Source organism: Numenius arquata, chromosome 3, assembly GCF_964106895.1.
Source record: "Numenius arquata chromosome 3, bNumArq3.hap1.1, whole genome shotgun sequence".
In the NCBI taxonomy this organism is placed as follows: Eukaryota; Metazoa; Chordata; class Aves; order Charadriiformes; family Scolopacidae; genus Numenius; species Numenius arquata.
The window spans coordinates 2,077,727-2,096,928 of NC_133578.1; the positions used below are offsets into that span (position 1 = coordinate 2,077,727).

Genomic DNA, 19,202 nt, shown 5'->3' on the forward strand with positions numbered 1-19,202 from the left:
AAAGAGCTTCTTCCCAGCAGCAGGAGGATTAACCAGCTTTTCCCCCATCAAACCAGTCCAGGAAGGAAATCACCAAAGTGGTTTCCCTGCCTGGCTGGGGACGTGCTGCAGTCCCTGGAGATCCCAGAGCCATTTCGGGCTGGGTTTGTTTTTTTTTTTTGCTTTCATTTTATTTTGCTCCTTTCTCCTTAGAATGAGTCTCTCTCTGGCTTTGCTCTGAACTGCAGCAGTGCTGCTGAGACAGGGACTGGCTGCGAGAGGTTCTGCCCGAGGGGAGCCGCAAGGAGGAGGAGGGACGAGGCAGATCCTGCTTTTCTCCCGTTTTCTCTCATTCAGCAGATGCTGTTATCGTTCCTCCCCTCAGATCGCAGGGAGGTGGCCAAGATTGGTGGTCGACCACCCTGCCAGTGGCTGCTTTGGGGTGATGGAACAGGAGGAAGGAAGAGGGGTCACTCCCCCCTACGACTGAGCCCTTTTTCTCCTTTTATTTTTTCTACTCCCTGAAAGGAGGGTGTAGCCAGGGGGGGTCGGTCTCTTCTCCCAAGGAACAGGCGATGGGACAAGAGGAAACAGCCTCAGGTTGCTCCAGAGGAGGTTTAGGATGGATATTGGGAAAAATGTCTTCGCCCACAGGGTTCTCGAGCTTTGGCAGAGGCTGCCCAGGGCAGTGGTGGAGTCACCATCCCTGGAGGGATTTAAAAGCCGGGCAGACGTGGTGCTGAGGGACATGGGTCAGTGGTGGCCTTGGCAGTGTTGGGTTGATGGTTGGACTCGATGGTCTTAAAGGTCCCTTCCAACCTGGGGAATTCTGTGATTCTGTTTGGTACCTCTTACTAATTTGGTACTTTATTTGCATTTCAGTGGCTCACACAGCTCTTTTCAAAGTTTGAGACTGACATAAGAGCTGCAGTATGGAATCATAGAATGGTTTGGGTTGGGAGGGACCTTAAAGACCATCCAGTTCCACCCCTCTGCCCTGGGCAGGGACACCTCCCACCAGACCGTGTTGCTCAAAAGTGATATAGAAAGGCAGGGCAGGGGCTGTGTTAGGGCAGCAGGACGGCAACTCAGGAGCGATACAGGTACAAATGTCAGCAAGGAACAGCTCGAACCCAGGCTGTGCCTGTGGTGACAGCCCTCTCTCTGCAGTTCCCTGCCCACAGTGTGCCCTGAAGACCCCTGCCCATGGAGTAGGAACTTCATAGGAGCCCGGGACTTCCAGGCCTTGCTTCTAGAGAGGAGATACATGAAACGGCCTCCAAGGGGAAGAGTTTGGTGCCGTGCTGGCTCGTCCCTTCAGCAGGGAGGCTCATCGCTTCTGCAGCTGTGTGGGTTGGAAGAAGCTGTTGGAGCATGGCGTGAGGCATCCTCCTCCTCCTCCTCGTTCTCCTCCTTCTCCTCCCCTGCGCTGCTCCTCCAGCCGCTCGCCGTCTCCGCAGCCTTCCCACACGCTGCCAAGCCGGGGAGAGGGACGCTGGGCACAAAGAAGAGCAACAGGACAGCCACGCTGTGCCCTCTGCACGGAGCTGATGGCACGCAGGAGGATTTACAGAACGGACGGAGGGAGAACTCATTAGTAATTGAATTCTCCTGCAGGTTTTGTGCTGCGGGAAGTAGGATACACACAGCAGCCACCGCCGCTGAACACAGACCCGATCCCAGAGGAGTGCTCAACCCTACAGCTTCCAGGGAGCGAGCTCCTGGCACGGAAAACGCCCGGCAAATGCACACAAAGAATGAAATACAAAACATTTAGTTAATGATAAAATGCGCTAAAGAAAATGTGAGTTTAACACAAGGCTTTCCTTCCTGCCAGCAGCACACTGGGACTGGCAGTGAGTTACTCTGGAGCACGGAGATCTCGTGGTGCTCAGTCTCCTGCAAGGGGAATGCATCGATACTTACAAGCTTTTCCACGAGTGTATGTCCATCCCCAGATCTCTCCTGTTATAGGAGGTAAAGATGGGTATTGTTTATGCATATATTTAGATCATTATGTTATTGTGACATTGAAATATTTTATTGTTAACAGCTGCGGTGTAAGTTGAGGGCTCGTCTGTCCAGCGTGAGCAGTTTGTCTGCCCAAGAATCGAGCTCTGGGGGTCTCACTTTGGTTAACCCGGGGCAGAAAGGGGACTTGGGAAGTTCCCGAAGTTCAGCTGAGTGGCCTTTACATCCTTCCCCTCATCCTTCTCTTTCTCTGGGAGTGCAAGGAATGGGTTTGTGTCTCACTTCAGCGAGATACCACCTACCCCACGGGAGTAATATCACCGTAAGGGCAGTTGTGAGGGAGCAACCGCCTTCCGTCTTTGGGGCATTAGTTCCTTACTTGGGATTTTCATATTCTGGTTGATGATCCTTAAACATTTTTCTTTTTTCTGCTGGATATTTTTCTTTGACGAGGCTTTGACTTCACGCCAGCATCATACCCATTCCCTGCCTTTTCGGTTGCGTTTCAGTGCAGATTTATAGGGCAGTAGCGGAGCCCTTGACAGCAGTGACATGGGTTTTTGAGCAGATGTACCTCTTCTAGAATATCCCCAAATAATGGCAAAAGCTTTAGACCAAAATAAGGGGTTTAAATCTTGTCAAACTTAGGACAGATTCCACTCCTGACAAGGCTTTTTTTTTTTGCTTTTTTTTTTTTTCACTGAAGAACAATATCCAGGTGCTTAAAGTTGTCGTGTTTGCTGCTTCTGTAGATTTGTGTGGCTGATGCAATGGGAGAATTTTGATAGAGGAGGAGCTTTTTGCGCAGAATGAGATCCTCGCGGTCTCTCTCTGTTCCTGCTCTTGCCAAATCTATGAGGCTGTGGGTATGACGGTGATTCCTAAAGGATTTTTTCTTGGTTGGAATGTTTATTGGATGCTAGTAAGAAGGAATATTAAACTATTGTTTCTCCTAAGCCATTTAATTAAGAATCCATTTTGAAATAACACTAGAGGCAGTTATTAAAAAAAAAAAAGAAAAAGGATTTTATCTTTGAGTTCCTAATTTTTAACTCTTTTAAATAACTCAAATATTGTTGTACTCTGTAAAATCGAAATAGTTTTTCACAAGCTCATGGTAGTCAGAAGAACTTGAGAAAATATGTTCAGACCACACTATGTACAGAAAAAAATATTTAGAGCATCTGGAGTTTAGATGTAGACTAAGGTTTTGGCAGTTCCCTCTGCCTGGATTTACATTTCTACCCAGCATAACTTGGTACCTTCCCATTAATCCCAACAGTGAATATATGGGGAGACTGTTGAGCCAGTGGCATCCCAAGATTTTTAAAAAAATCTTTGACACTTGTTTGATCCTTCTTTTAATCTCCCCAAAATAAACTGTTTGCTTGTTTGTTTGTCCTGTGTTTTGTTGGTCCTTCTCACAACCCACCTGAGGATACGTGATGATAATAACAAGTAGCTCTCAAACCACCGGTGTGTTTTCAACTTGTGAACTAATACCCAAAGCAGAACAGATACGGTAACACTCAGCAAATATTATCAGTGGGGATATTTTCCCTATTTTATGTAGTAGCGATAAAAAAAAACCCCTATTTTATTTGGGGTATCTGTGCTCCATCGCTACTCAGCAATGCTCTCGGAGCTGCGGGAATAGGTCAGAGTTGGTGTAATTGGGAAAACTGAATTTCCAGCCCTATCACTGTGAAATCCCAGCCCATGGGCAGCAAAGCACGGACTGTAATAACCCCGAGGCCCTAGAAAGTCCCCGGAGTCCTGGATTGATTACAGCAATTAAGTTCCACAAAGCGTCGCTCAAGTATTACCTCAGTAGGTGACAGCAAGATGCCCTTTTACTTGTATTTTGCTCTCAGCAATACAGTTTTGTAGATTGCAAGGTTTTAGGGAAAGGAGTTGCTATTTACAGAGTGCATAGTATTTAGAAAATTAGGCCTTTTTCTTACTAAGATATTTCTAGCAGTATATAATAGCTTGTTGTGAGTTCAGTAGTCGTGTGATTTCAGAATTTGGTCCCTGCTGCAAGAAAAATATTAAGAGATCACAGCAGCTGAAAGTCTGTTCTCTGGGGAAGAAAAAAAAGAGAGGAAAATGTAAAAAGAAAAAAAAAATAAAATGCTCTGTTTGTAAGCCTTTTTTATTAGTGTTTAAAGCTGTTTCTAAGCCTCTGAGTTTGGAAGCTTGTGGAAGGAAAAAGCTAATTAAAACCACAATACAACACACCACACTAAACCTTAGCCCAGACCCTATCAGTTGCTTGGCTTAAATTAAGCAGCGCGGAATTCATTTCAACAGCACCGTAACAGCATGTCACCGTCCTTTCCTGTTCCCTCCATAGCCCGAGTATTTTAAACGAAGTAATTTTCCTAGAATTCCATTGAAGACGGAAGTCTGGTTTGGTTTATTTGTGCCCTGGTGAGACCCTCGGCAAAGCCTGCGAGAGGTGGGCAAAGGCAAAGGGGATGGGGTGACTTCAGAAGTCATTGCCACCTAAATAGGACTTGTCACAACGAGGAGCTGCCCTCCTCGGTGGAAGAAGACGGATGCCCACGGGATGCTGAACCGTCCTCCAGGAAAATAGAGGCAGAGGTGGAAAATAAATTTCAAATACTTTAAATTTGCAGGGTTTTTTTTTCCTTCCAGGGAGCAGTTTGAAGAGTGCTGGGTAGTTCTTGCTCACTTATTAAGTGATCGGAAACTTAAATTCTAATACCTACTTCTTTCCTTGTCCATGAAAAAAAAAGGCTTTTAGGTAAAAATCTGCTGTGTGCAGAACTCCTGGCTTGGTTCCTGCCATTAACTGAATGAAACTCATCCTTGGCAAAAGGGTGGCGAAGGTTTGTCCGTGTGTAAACCTCACACGGAGTAGGTTTTTGAGGCATTGTATGGACTTATTCTGGTTCTCTGCTCAGAGTAAACTTCATCTAGTGGAAGGCAGGTCAGGTGGAGGCGGGGGAGAAGGAAGAGATTCAAGGATGGAAGGACAAAACTGTGACTGTCACATCACATTGGTGAAATTCGGTGAACGGTAAGAGGTTGCTGAAGGGCAGTTAGGGAGGGAGAGGGGGTGGATCTGCTCGGGAATCACCTGCGGGAGGTGGAAACTTGCTCATAAATGTCAGACAACATTTATGGCTTCTCTCAGCTCTACTTAATTCTGCGTATTGGTATTTCGGAAAGCTTCAAGCTGGGTTAGTACCCAAGTAGATTGATGGGAAATACTATGTTTAAATAACCCACATACCCGTTAACTGTACTTAGGTTGTATTTTTAACCTATCTGTTTGGCAAATGTAAGCTAGGTAATTACAATGCCTTGTCATAAAATACCCCAGAAACCAGGCAAATGACGTTGTCTTATCGCCAGGTGCTTCATTGCCCCTGTGAAGTCCCAAGGTGGGATCTGGGGGGTGACGCTTCCCTCGCCTGATTGCAAAAACATACCCTTGAATGGTCCTAAAGCCACGATGATGGCAGCATGCTCGTTATTCAGCTCACCGTTGAAGAATAAATGCTGATTTATAGATGTGCCAAAACCCCCTCACGGTGGCCTCTATTCAAAGGTGGAAGAAGTCTGTCTGAGAGCATTCCCAGGCCAGGGAGAGAAACCAAAGCTAAGCCAGATGAAGACAAAAGAAACGGGAATAAACTTGAGCAGAGTGAAACGAGAGCAGGAATGGGAGCTAATCCCCTTCCAGATCAGCAAGTTAAACGTTCCTGTAAAAAGGAACTTGATGCAGGTGTGGTTAAAAAAGACATGTGGTCCACCCATGTCAGCAAAAGAGTTCCATCCCAGCCAGCATAGGAAAACACCCATAATATTCCCTAATATTTGTCCTGCATGTCTCTCCGCTCTGGGACACTGCACTTGGAGCAAAAGAGACCTCTGGGGGCAATGCAGAGGAGGCAGGAGGAGGGACCGGGGGCTCGGGGGGCAACTTAGAAATAAAGCACGTTATTTCAGGACTTCCTGGCTGAAGCCTGGGTGCTGTGTGTCTGAGGAAACGCCGTGGCAGAAACCACATATGGTAAACACAGATGCCTGGGGAGTTGGCAGCGTGATTAAGTTTAGTTTGGGGGCAATATTTGTCTCTTTTTTTTTTTTTTTTTTCTTTTTCTGAAGACTTATGGAATGTTCTTGACTTCCTACCGTGTTACTGGGGACAGACACGGCGCAGCATCTTTCCAGAAGAGCTCATTTAGGAGAGCAGGTGCAATTTTATTAGCTGGTGTATTATTACCAGGTGTCATAAAACCCACTAGTAGTAGCTTCCCCAGAGCCTCGGGAAGATCACTCAATGCTTTCAAGAGCCGAAGTAATTAGAAGAAATAAAGCGGTGTCTCTATACTGTTGCAGCTTTAGTTTGGTGCCTTTTATCGCTGAAAAAAACCCACCTTTATTTTTCTCTCCTGGGTCTTCTGAATAGCTTTCATGAAAAAGAGGAACCAGCTGCAGAGATTGAAGCAAAATTCAGATTAGAGGTGTTCAGCTGGTGATTCAATCACACTTGTAGCAACTGGAATAAAACACAGATCAGAGCATTCCCAGACAGTTCTTTGCTCTTTTCTGGTTAAACAAAAAAAATGGAGTTTGAAAGGTTTGTGTATTGTTCAAATTTTGTGGTTTGGGCTTATTTTTGGAGAAAAACAATCTGATCCTGTAGCTACCTGTCTGGCTGTGATCTTCACCCTTCAGCTTGCTTGGAGATGGCAGGAAAAGTGCTTTGGGTGTGACTTTGTGTTGGGAAGATCTAAATTTAAACTCTTTTTGGGAGGAGGAGAAAAATCCTCACCCCATAATAAAAAGGATTAATTTGGAGGGAGGGGCAGAGAAAAGGCTGAGCAGATGTCTGTTGTCGCCCGGTTCTCCTGGGAATGCCATGGGTGGATTCTGGCAACCTCCCGTAGCGAGTATTTCAGGTTAGAGATGCCCCAGAGACAATCTCCATTTCTTTCCTTCAGTTACACGGCAGTAGAGGAACCTGACGGGCTTCGCTGAGTGAGAGGATGGATGTAGGAATGTGCTTAATTGATAGAGCAGCCAAGAACCGCTCTGGTGAAGGGGATGGACCTGGAAACTTTTGGTACCCTCCGCTGTTTGATGTAGTTGTTGGCAGCAGAGGTGAGAGAGCTGGAGCAGTTTTAGTGCCACAATGCATTTAACGACTTAAATTAGTGTTATTAGTAATGTATAAATGCATTGTTATGGTCAAGATTCATGGATAAACTAGTGAAACATCTTGTCCATCTTTCTACTTTTTACGTGGAAAGGGTTATTAAGCCTCGGAATGGGCTGCCCGGGGAAGTGGTTGGGGCACCATCCCTGGGGGTATTCAAAAGACGAGTTGACATAGAGCTGGGGGACATGGGTTAGTGATGGGTTGTGGGGTGGTTTTGTTTGGGTTTTGGTTTTTTTTTATCAGAGTTAGGTTGATGGTTGGACTAGATGATCTTAAAGGTCCCTTCCAACCTGGACAATTCTACGATTCTACGATTCTAAGTATTTAATGCCGCCCTTTTTGGCACTAAAACACCTACACTTGGTCCTGACCGATGAGCACTTGAGGTTCCGGCAAAGGCGAAACAACATTTGAGTTTACAGTTATTTATAATGTAAGAAATTACGTCTGCCAAAACGTGCGGAGTTTAGAATGACTAATATATTCAGTGACCACTATTTCAGGCTTCTTTTTTAGTCTACGTAGACCTTCAAACTGTCGGCCTTTTCCACGTGTAGCACCCAGTGAATGTTTGCCTGTAACGCACCTCAGGCAAAACCCGGTACATCTTCCGTGCTCATTTGAACACTGCAGAAAAAAAATGCATTATTTTGGCAGTAAATGTATATATTACTAGTCCTTCTTTTTTGAAAACCCAAATTTCTGAGATGTAAAAACACAATCTGTGCCGAGCTGAAGGCAGCTTGAGGAAGGAGATGTGACTGCGAGGTTTCAAATTCAGGGAAAAAAAAAAAAAAAGATCTTGAAAAGTTGCCCTATTTTCTAATAATTAGTATTCACAAAAAACCCCATGTTCTAACTACCTAGTAATTTCCAAATTGCTGAGACACCTAATGAGTTGTCTTAAATAAATTTACCAAAACATATAGAAGGAAATAATTGCTGAGTGTTTAATTCTGAAATCACAACTCAACGCAGAACAGTTCTGCAGCTGCCTTGTGGGGGGGTCAGTTATTCAGCAGGAAAATGATTTGGTTGGGAACCCAACCTTGTCCTGTTTGGACTTTCAGTGGCACATTCGCGTCATCTCATAGATGTATTTGTGAAAAAGTCCTACTAAAATGCTCTATTGGACCTTGTTATTTAACATTACAAGAGCTGTAACGGCTTTTGTAATTCTAGGGGGATATTAATAATTCTAGAGGATATTACAAGCAAAATGAGGGCTGTGCTTCCGGTGTAATCGCTGCGCCTCATTCTGCACAGCCTTTCCAGGTGGGAATAACCCCTTTGGTTATTCCTGGTCTCACTCCAGCGCTTAGGGTAGGTTGGACCTCTCTGCAGCATCTTGCTGGGGTGGTTCTTCTAGCACTCGCAGATTTTTCTGGCTCAGGCTTTGATTGCAGCACAGCGATCTTTTCATGCCAAATGAATAGATACCCACTGGTTTGCATTTGCTTCTTAATTACATCACCTGCCCAGTAATTAAATTTAGCTGCCTGCCCTGAGTGCTGAGACCAGGTGAGCACCAACTGCGGGCAGCAGTAGTGGCTACGGTTATTTAAAATGTGGGGGTTTTTTGAAGTTTGCAAGTTTTGATTCCTGTTTTAATGTAAAATAGGTTAGTATTTATCCCCTGTACCACCTGTCTTTACCCCATACTTAGAGTAGTAACCCCTGTGAGTTAAACCTGCATTTTCGGGCAGTGGGAACAGTGTAGCTGCTGTGACTAGTTTGTGTAGAGGCTCTTCTTGTGCAGAGGGACCGCACGATGCACGTGGACCAGCAAGAGATGGGGTTGATGTTGGGTCTTGCAGTGAACTGTGACTAAAATGAATAGTTCTTTCATTTTTTAAAAAACCCCCCAAGCCACCATTGCTTGAGCACACGTGGCGTACGGCAGCATACGGCCCTGCAGCCAGCACCCGGCCTCTTTGCTCTCCTTTTGCTTTGCCAAGGACTTTGTGGAGTTTCTGGGAAGCTGTTGAGGAGGAAGGTGGCCACGTGTGTGACGTGCGTCGACCTCGATTCTCGCTGAAAGCTGCAGAGAACTGAGGAACTTGGGCTTTTTTCAGGTTGAGGCTCCAGTTCTTGATGAACCCATCTGGTGTGAAAGGCAGGTAGAGGATGGGCTAATGTCACCTCCCTGCTAATCAAATCAGCCTTCCTTCTCCATGGAGCTACTTTGGGTTTTGGCTATTTCCACTGTCAGAGTGTGAAGATACCTCAGCCCCTGCTGGGGACAGAGCTACGGTTGGGAGTTACACAGGCTGTAGGAGATACCTTTTGTTTCTGAGCGGCGCTGACGTCCCGAATCACGCAGAAGTTTGAGCTGCCGTTGCTTGTTGTTGAAGATGGGAGCGTAAACGATTACATGGGGGTTTGTTATCGTAGAATCACAGAATGGGTTGGGTTGGAAGGGACCCTGAAGACCATCTAGTTCCAACCCCCCGCCCTGGGCAGGGACACCTCCCACCAGACCAGGTTGCTCAAAGCTCCATTTTGCCTTATTATTCTTTTTAAATTGGATGAATGAATAGAGCAATGACTGCACTGGAAAAGAAGTGACAAAGCAAGGAAGAAAAACAATCTAATAATAGTCATAATAACAATAAACTAATCTTGAGTTGCTTAAACCTTGCAGTATATGGCGAATGGAAAGAAGCACCTCTCTGATGGGGTTATATTGAACTTTTACCTGTTCTGGTAGTAAAAAAGAGTCTTCTCTCATTATTTCCGTGCACGTACCTGCCAATTCAGCAGTATTGTATATGAGTAGTTTTAAAGACCTGTATCACGCTTGAATAAATAATTCTAAATACAGATCCTGAAAAATAGGTGGCGTTTTTTGCCGTATGGAAGACATTGCTGGTTTGGACAAGCCGTGGTTGGCACAGAGGGGCTTTGCGGGCGCAGGGGAGCGCGGGGGATAAGGGGGGGCTGGAACAGGCAGGGCCGGCAGCTCCCCGTCGCTCTGAACGGAGCTTTGGCTGCACCAGGGGTTTTGAGGTCTTGGTTCTCTGTTCCTTGTTCAAGGAAAGGCTGTGGATGTTATCTACCTAGACTTTAGCAAGGCCTTTGATACAGTGTCCCACAGTATTCTGCTGGAGAAACTGGATGCTCATGGCTTAGATGGGTATACTCTCCGCTGGGTTAAAAACTGGCTGGAGGGCCGGGCCCAGAGTGGTGATGAATGGAATGAAGTCCAGTTGGCGACCGGTCACGAGTGGTGTCCCACAGGGCTCGGTACTGGGGCCGGTTCTCTTCAACATCTTTATCAATGATCTGGACGAGGGGATCGAATGCACCCTCAGCAAATTTGAAGATGACACCAAGTTGGGTGGCAGTGTTGATCTGCTGGAGGGTAGAGAGGCTTTGCAGAGGGATCTAGACAGGCTGGCTGGATGGGCTGAGACCAACGGAATGAGGTTCAATAAGGCCAAGTGCCGGGTCCTGCACTTGGGTCACAGCAACCCCAGGCAGCGCTACAGGCTTGGGGAAGAATAGCTGGAGAGCTGCCTGGCAGAAAAGGACCTGGGGGTGTTGGTCGACTGTGGGCTGAACATGAGCCGGCAGTGTGCCCAGGTGGCCAAAAAGGCCAACAGCATCCTGGCCTGTATCAAGAACAGTGTAGTGAGTAGGACCCGAGAGGTGATCGTCCCCCTGTACTCGGCACTGGTGAGACCCCACCTCAAGTACTGTGTCCAGTTTTGGGCCCCCTACCACAGGAAAGACATTGAGGTGCTGGAGCGGGTCCAGAGAAGGGCAACGGAGCTGGTGAGGGGTCTGGAGCACAAGTCTTACGAAGAGAGGCTGAGGGAGCTGGGGGTGTTCAGTCTGGGGAAGAGGAGACTGAGGGGAGACCTTCTCGCTCTCTCCAACTCCCTGAAAGGAGGGTGTAGAGAGGCGGGGGTCGGTCTCTTCTCCCAAGTTACAGATGATAGGACAAGGGGTAATGGCCTCAAGTTACGCCAGGGGAAGTTCAGGTTAGATATTAGGAAATATTTCTTTACTGAAAGGGTTATCAGGCATTGGAATGGGCTGCCCAGGGAGGTGGTTGAGGCACCATCCCTGGAGGTATTCAAGAGAGGAGTTGACATGGTGCTTGGGGATATGGATTAGTGTTGGGTGGTGTGGTGGGGGGTGTGTGGTTTTTTTTTTTGTTTTGGTTTTTTTTTTTTCATTGGTTGGACTAGATGATCTTAAAAGGTCCCTTCCAACCTAGGTGATTCGGTGATTCTGTGATTCTTTGGGAGGATGAAATCTTGGGGTTTCATCTGTGTGGCAGGAAAACTGCTTCCTGCCTGTTTCTGCACGAAATCCTGTTGGTTACAGTGCTCATGAAATAACTTATTATCAAGAGACGACCTGAATGCGTCTAGAACAAACAGGGTACTGGTTTGGAGTGAACCTCCTCTTTGGATGCTCAGGTAAACTGAGTCATCGTGCCTGGGGTGGCTTGGAATAGGGTTTGGGTAGAGTCTTACTTTTGATGCTTTGATTCTTGGGTAACACGGTTAGTTAAAAAAAGAACAGCAACAAAACCACTGCAGAAAACCAGACCCCTCTGTATTGTCCCCTTCCTCCGGGGTAAGTAGGAGTCTGCGGTTCCTCCCGGCCTGTGCGGTTCTGCTGCTGCATAATCCCATCGGGATCAACATGGAACAAATTGCAACGTAAGGAGGGTTTTCCTATCTGTACATCCATTTGTAAATGTAAATTTTTCTGTTACTAATCCGTGTAGAAGTCGCAGGCTTGCTGTGCAGTGGGGCTTCTGTGCCCCAGCCCCCAGTGGGGATTTTGCTGGCGGTCCCCAACCTCGCAGAGACAGGGATGTGACAGCGCGGGCTGAGCGTGAGAAACAGCGTGTAGGAGAAAGTCGCATTGTGCTTTACAAGGCCATGTTTATTTGTTTTCCAGTAGAAAACAACTAAACAATGATGAGCAATCTTGTTTTGTACAACATTACTCTCTTAAACCTCCCTGGTGCTGGATGTGTGCTCGCTCACTGCCATGTCTGCTGGAAAATTTTGAGTTGAGGTCCCAATGCGTATAAAAGCATTGGAGGGACCTGTGCTTCAGCTCTTTGGGTGGCTTCAGCTCTTCAGCACTGGGACAGGATCTTTAGGAGCTTTGGGGCTTTTGTGTGCCGTGTCTTAGAATCATAGAATCATGGACACCTCCCACCAGACCAGGTTGCTCCAAGCCCCCTCCAACCTGGCCTTGAACCCCTCCAGGGATGGGGCAGCCACAGCTTCTCGGGGCAACCTGGGCCAGGCTCTCACCACCCTCACAGCAAAGAAGTTCTTCCCCACATCTCATCTCAATCTCCCCTCTTTCAGGGTCAAACCCTTCCCCCTCCTCCTATGGCTCCCCTCCCTCATCCAGAGTCCCTCCCCAGCTTTCCTGGAGCCCCTTGAGGGACTGGAAGGGGCTCCAAGGTCTCCCCGGAGCCTTCTCTTCTCCAGGCTGAACCCCCCCAACTCTCTCAGCCTGTCCTCCCAGCAGAGGGGCTCCAGCCCTCCCAGCATCTCCGTGGCCTCCTCTGGCCCCTCTCCAACAGGTCCATGTCCTTCTGCTGTTGGTGGCCCCAGAGCTGGAGGCAGCACTGGGGGTGTCTCCCCAGAGCGGAGCAGAGGGGCAGAATCCCCCCCTCGCCCTGCTGATCTTGCAGGAGGTGAAACTGCCCCGAGCATCCAGAAACCTGTGGGGAAGCTTGAAGGTACCAAGTGGGATTCCTGTTGTGGGGAGGAACTAAGGGGAGAGACGGGCTGGGGTGAGGACAGGAGGGGACAGGAGTGATCTTTTTCCATCTGAATTATCTCCTGCTGGCCCAAGCTCTGATATTATTCAAACTCCAGCAAACCATTCAAGATAACCGGCTGCCTGGAGGTGTGCTGCCGCTCCCGGTACTTTGTCCTTTTAAAGTGCTGTGGGTTTTCAAAGTGAACTCTCTGTTGTGGCAAAGTCATTTTTCCCGTTCTTCGCTGCAAACAACATGTGCGTCTGAACGCGGATACCAGGGCTTTCCCCTTCAGTGGCACGAATGCTTTATTAAGCACAGTGATTGCCACGTGTGCTCCATCTCTGCTTATTCCTGGACGCAGAGACGGGCTCAGAACGCCCGTAGCTAGTCCTTCTGTCGGAGAAGGATGCCTCCAATTAGACAATGCTGCCCTGGTGTCCTGCTTAATGGATAAGGCAGAAGCTTTTTCTCCGAGCGCAGTGTGTTTTCAGAAATGCTTTCTGGGTTGCCAGGGACTCGGCAGCACCCTAAATCTTTTCAAAAGAGCCTGCCTGTCATCTGGCTTATTGGAGCTCCTAATGGATTGGCGCTTTAATTGCACAAGCCGTATGACAGAGCATTACAAGTTATGGCTGGGTAGAGAGCAATTCAGATCTGTATATTTATGGCAGTTGGGGAAAAAAATTATTTGCGGCCTCACTGAAGTCCTTATTTTATTTTCCTCCCCCCCTTCTGAAACCATAACAGCCAAAGGTTGATATTTTCTTCTCTTTTCTTCATCAAGGCTGGACCTGGCTGGTGTTTGCAGCGTCCGGGAGGAGGATGAGCGTGAATTTTTCCTCCCTAAACAGGCTGGGGCATAGAAACACCACGTTCATGAGGAATATTTCTCGTTCACTGGAATACTGCATCCAGTTCTGGGCTCCCCAATTCAAGAGGGATAGGGAACTACTGGAAAGAGTCCAGTGAAGGGCAACAAAGATGATTAAGGGATTGGAGCATCTCCCTTATGAAGAAAGGCTGAGAGAGCTGGGACTCTTTAATCTGGAGAAGAGAAGGCTGAGGGGAGACCTTATTAATGCCTATAAGTATCTGAAGGGTGGGTTGAAGGAGGAGGGAGCCAGACTCTTTTCAGTGGTTGCCAGTGAGAGGACAAGGGGCAACGGGCACAAGTTGGAACATAAGCGGTTCCACTCAAATATGAGAAAGAATTTCTTCACGGTGAGGGTGCCAGAGCCCTGGAACAGGCTGCCCAGGGAGGGTGTGGAGTCCCCTTCTTTGGAGATTTTCAAGACCCGCCTGGATGCAGTCCTGAGTAGCATTCTCTAAGCAATCCTGCTTCAGCAGGGGAGTTGGACTAGATGATCTTTATGGTCCCTTCCAACTCTAAAAAAAAAAATTCAGTGAAATTCAGTGAATATTGCGTTACCCTTCCCATCACCCGGCCGCCTCGGCACGTGTCTTTCACCGGCCTCCAGTCGGTCAATGAGCAAGAGGAACTTTCCCCGTTATTTGCCATTATTTTGTAGTTGCTGAGTAAACAGGCCCACTCTCCTTTCCGCTTTGCCCTTTCCCCCCCAGTGTTTTTGGGGGTTGCTTCAATCTCAGTGTTTTTGTCAAAACTGAATTATACTAATTGATGAGGGAGGAAAATGAACGAGGGAGAAACGAAATAATAAATGGCAAGAAAGATGAATTCACAGAAGCCCAAAGTAAAAAGGCCGTGAAATATGAAACAAGTCTTTCATTGCCTTCAATAATATAATTATCTAGCAAAGCCTGTTGCCTTCAAGTTGTCAAATCTGGTGTGCGCTTGAACTCTCTGCGTAGGCTCCCGCTGCACAGAGCTCCTCTGTCTCCCAGGGGGACGCGAGGCTGCGGTTGGGTGACAGTTACCCTGATAATTGGTCCTTGAATATGATGGGAAACTGTGGACATACGCGATATGCCCCAAATTACCAGCTTGCTGCTGTCAGCGGTAGGGAAATAAAGAAATTTAAGGGTCTCGTTGTTAACGTTTTGGTGCAGAGGAAGATGGGGGATGCCTTCTTCCCTCTTTATTCTCCTTCTCACTTCCCTAAGACTGCTCGCAAAATCTGGTTTTCATTGTGTGCTCAGGCAGTGAGTTACACTTCCCCAGCTGCGACAAGAGCACGGAGGCAATCTCAGTATGTAGTGTCATCCCGTCCATCGCTGCTTCATAGAACCATAGAATCATAGAATCATCCAGGTTGGAAGAGACCCTTGGGATCATCGAGTCCAACCATCTACCCTACACTGCAAAGTTCTCCCCTACACCATATCCCCCAACACCACATCTAAACGTCTCTTAAACACATCCAGGGGTGGTGACTCAACCCCCTCCCTGGGCAGCCTGTTCAACAAATAGGAGTGATCAGTCCAGAAATCCATCGCCCTGGGTGCTGGACGGGCAGGAGCGTTCGTGTTGGCTCGTTGCACAACATCCTGTCAATACCGAACGATGTCGCTGTCAATATTCTCATCTTCGATCAAAAATTTTAAACAGAAGTGATTAAATTAATTAAATACAAGAAGTGATGGTTTTGTCCGGGCGCATTTTTCAAAAATAATCAAAAGCTGGACTTCTGAGGATAACAAAGTTTATTTTTAATTCATGGACTGCTTGTGTTAGAGTAGTTCCCGGAAACCTTAATCAGATTCTGAGTCCCCTTTTGTGAGTAGAAGCCGCTGCTGCCAGGAGTCCGTGTCACCAGAGATGGATCTCGGCCGGTGAACGGCGAGTGCAGAAATGGAGGGTGGTGTTACCGGACCTGTGAGAGGTGACGGGTACGTCAGTGGGATGTCCTGCATGGGTCAGTGTCCCTACCCGGTGGGACTGTACCCAGAGGGCTACAAAGATGATGAGGAACTGGAGCACCTCTCTTACAAGGAAAGGCTGAGGGACTTGGGACTTTTTAGTCTGGAGAAGAGCAGACTGAGGGGGGATCTGATCAACACCTATAAATACTTCAAGGGTGGGTGTCAGGAGGATGGGGCCAGTCTTTTTTCAGTGGTGCCCAGGGACAGGACAAGAGGGAGCGGGCACAAACTGGAACATAAGAAGTTCCATCTAAACCTGAGGAGGAACTTCTTCACTTTGAGAATGGCAGAGCCCTGGAAGAGGCTGCCCAGAGAGGTGGTGGAGTCTCCTTCTCTGGAGACATTCAAAACCCACCTGGACACGTTCCTGTGCAACCTGCTCTGGCAGGGGGTTGGACTAGATGATCTCCAGAGGTCCCTTCTGGCCCCATAGCATTCTGTGTTTCTGTGACTGGGTGCTCTTGTGAGGGGTGGGGGTCCGTGCAGGGCCGTGATTGAGCTGGGGAAAGCCAACCTTAACCTTGCTTGGTCTCCTGCTCTGACCGAGTGTGGACACTGACGTTCCTTGGCCCACGCCTACGATACGTTAGAGAATGCCAGTTTTCAGTGCTTCCCTCGGGCTGCTTTTTCTGTCCCTCTTGCTGCTGTTTGCAGAGCGGTGCCTGGTTTTCGGTGCGATGCTGCGGCTCGGCATCGTGTGAGTCACGGTCCCGGGGCTGCATCTTTCCGATAAGCCGCTCGCTATTTGGCACAACTTGCAGGAGAAGGGATCATGCGGCGGGGACTGTACCAGTCCGTATCATTTGGCGTCCAGGCAGTGATTAGCGTTGACGAGCAGCCTGGGGTAGCCTTGCGGTATCAGCTACTTCGGTTTAAGACTACTTTGTTCTGACAGCATTAAATAGGTCAGCGCTCAACCATATACCACTAAAAGCCAGCATGGGAAGCTGTGCGTCCAGCGTAGGTATCTGTTTCTATTAGATTCCCTCACGGAGCTGCGCTATATCACATCCAGAGGACTTGAACAAATACACAGATATGCGCCTGTGCACTTTTTGTTCGCCGTTTCCCAACGTGGATGATTCCTGCCATTCCCCCTCCCTGCGCGACGCTGCTATCTGTCCTGTCGGCGCCGTGTGCTGGGCCTTGTTCTCCTACACCTTTCAGAGCACAGAAAATTCAGGGGGAAATGTCGCGGTCAGAGGGCACGTGGGTGAGGAACCGTGTCCCCTGCTCCCGATGACAGCCGTAGTGGCTCTGTCTCGGGCTTCAGGCATGCCGGGATGTGGCACGTTCCCGATGCAGGGTATGATGCCAGGTAGAACTAAAATCTTGGAAAGAAGCCCACTCCTACTGCAGTATATTATTTGTATTTATTATTATGCCTTCTGATTTATGATTTGGAGAGCGTGATTAATTTCCTTCTTCCTGTCTGCTGCTATTGAAGCGTTGTCGTCTCTGAGTAAAAAATACGATGAGCAGCTCTAAAGCATTTTGTATCTTCAGAGTGTTCAGTGGACAGCAAATGATCAGCTGTTCTTCTACCACGAAGCTGGTCTCTCTTTGCAACTCCTGGCCTGCTTTTTTTTTTCCTCCTTTTTTTCTCTAATTGCTTTGAACAATGCAGAGTCTGGTTTTGAAGGACAGGCTCTAATTTTAGGACTAGAATATTTGACCATATAAATTCAGTCTCCCGCTGCTAGGCTTCTCCTTCAGATGCTGACCAGAGATGTAGGTTGGAGCAGCAGGGCAGGCAGGGGGTCTCCTGCTACCCCTTTCACCCAGGTGGGATGAGTGGCCATGCTTCGAGCTCTTGTTTTTGATCAGGGAAGAAATGATAGAAGAAGAGAATATAACGGAATAGAATGGTTTGGGTTGGAAGGGACCTTAAAGATCATCTCATTCCACCCCCTGCCATGGGCAGGGACACCTCCCACCAGACCAGGTTGCTCCAAGCCCCCTCCAACCTGGCCTTGAACCCCTCCAGGGAAATGTTCCAGCATTTCCATGCCTCTGTTGGTGATGTGTTTGGTCACTGAAGTTTTAATCTTGCCCCCAAAATGGGGAGAGAGGAGCAACTGGGAGGCACTGGGCAGCCCAAGAGGCATCTTTGGTGCCCACCTATCCCAGTGTGGTGCCTGGCCAGTTCCTTGCTCCCTGCTTCATCCCAAAGAAGCAGAAGGAAGAGCAGCACCTGCAGCTTCCCAGCTCGGAAAAACCGTGCTGGTTTTTCATCCCGTCGATGTGAGACTCGTCCCAGCTCAGGACGGAGCCGTGTGGGTCTCTGCTGGGAGCTGCTCTGCCCTCTCCTCGGGGCGCGGGATGGAATTTTTCTGCTCATGGCTGCGTGCTGGCTCACGTTAGGCAAATCCTGTCCCTGACACAGAGGAAATGTGCCCTCCCTGGTGATGGCACCGTGCTTACGGCCAAGCTGTGAGTATGTGACAAGAGGAGAGCATATGCTCCTCGGTGGTTCGCTGCCAGAAGTCTTCTAATGGGTAGGGATTCACATCAATATTTAAGAATATCTTCGTTCACATGGAGAGTCAGAATATTGAATTCTATAGTCGATTACGTAGGATTTGTGTCTCTGCTGCAGGATAGACAGCAATTTAAGGAAAATGGTTTGAAAGACATAATGCTGTAGAACAGCTCCTTTGGAACACATATGGAGTTACAGATTTTGGAGCTCTGTGGAGATATATAGGTATATACGTCTTCAATTTGTTGCTGGAAATGTGAGGATTTAGAAATTATTTGTTACACTGGTTATACAATACGGTAAGATACAATACTATACAGCATACATACTCCAGTACGTTATTCCTTTCCCTTATTTAATCCCAGAAATAGCGTCTCTTAGCAGATGTTGCCGTATATTCCTCCTCCTTGGGCCGGATCCTTCTGCAGCTCTGCCTTATCCTGACCCTTTTGAAATTCTCTTTTTTTTATGACAGAGATTTTGTGTAGTTATTTTTCCTAAGACGTACAAAATACGTAGGTTAAAAAGTTAGACACCAGTGTGAACTCCATGCAGCTCTTTAGGCTAAGCTTTATATCCTGACTTTTCCAGGGCCGTTGTCAGCCCAGCTGGCAAAAGCCATCATTCACCAGGCAGACATATTAATTTATTAGTAAAATTTCCATTTGCTTGGGAAATGGCTCAAGAAAGGCCATCTATTTCCTGTTCAACGTTTACCTTGAGTGGACAGTTAGACCTAGACTTTAGGATTTTGAGGTCTTCGTAGGAATTTCCTCCTATAGTGAAAATTTACTTCACCTTTTGTATGAACACCCAGTTGTACACGCCTCCCTCGGCGATGCTCCTGGAGGTCTAGGTTCCAGCCCTAGGCTTGCTCAGCTTCTGGGCCATTAGAATAGAGTAGAGTAGAATAGAATAGAATAGAATAGAATAGAATAGAATAGAATAGAATAGAATAGAATAGAATAGAATAGAATAATTTCAGT

The 19,202-nt window shown here is 47.6% G+C and overlaps 1 protein-coding gene across 1 annotated transcript in view; it reads left to right on the plus strand.

The window, feature by feature from the left end:
• Positions 1-19,202, plus strand: part of CACNB4 (calcium voltage-gated channel auxiliary subunit beta 4) — a 101,575-nt gene that overhangs the window by 52,808 nt on the left and 29,565 nt on the right. The window lies entirely within an intron of this gene.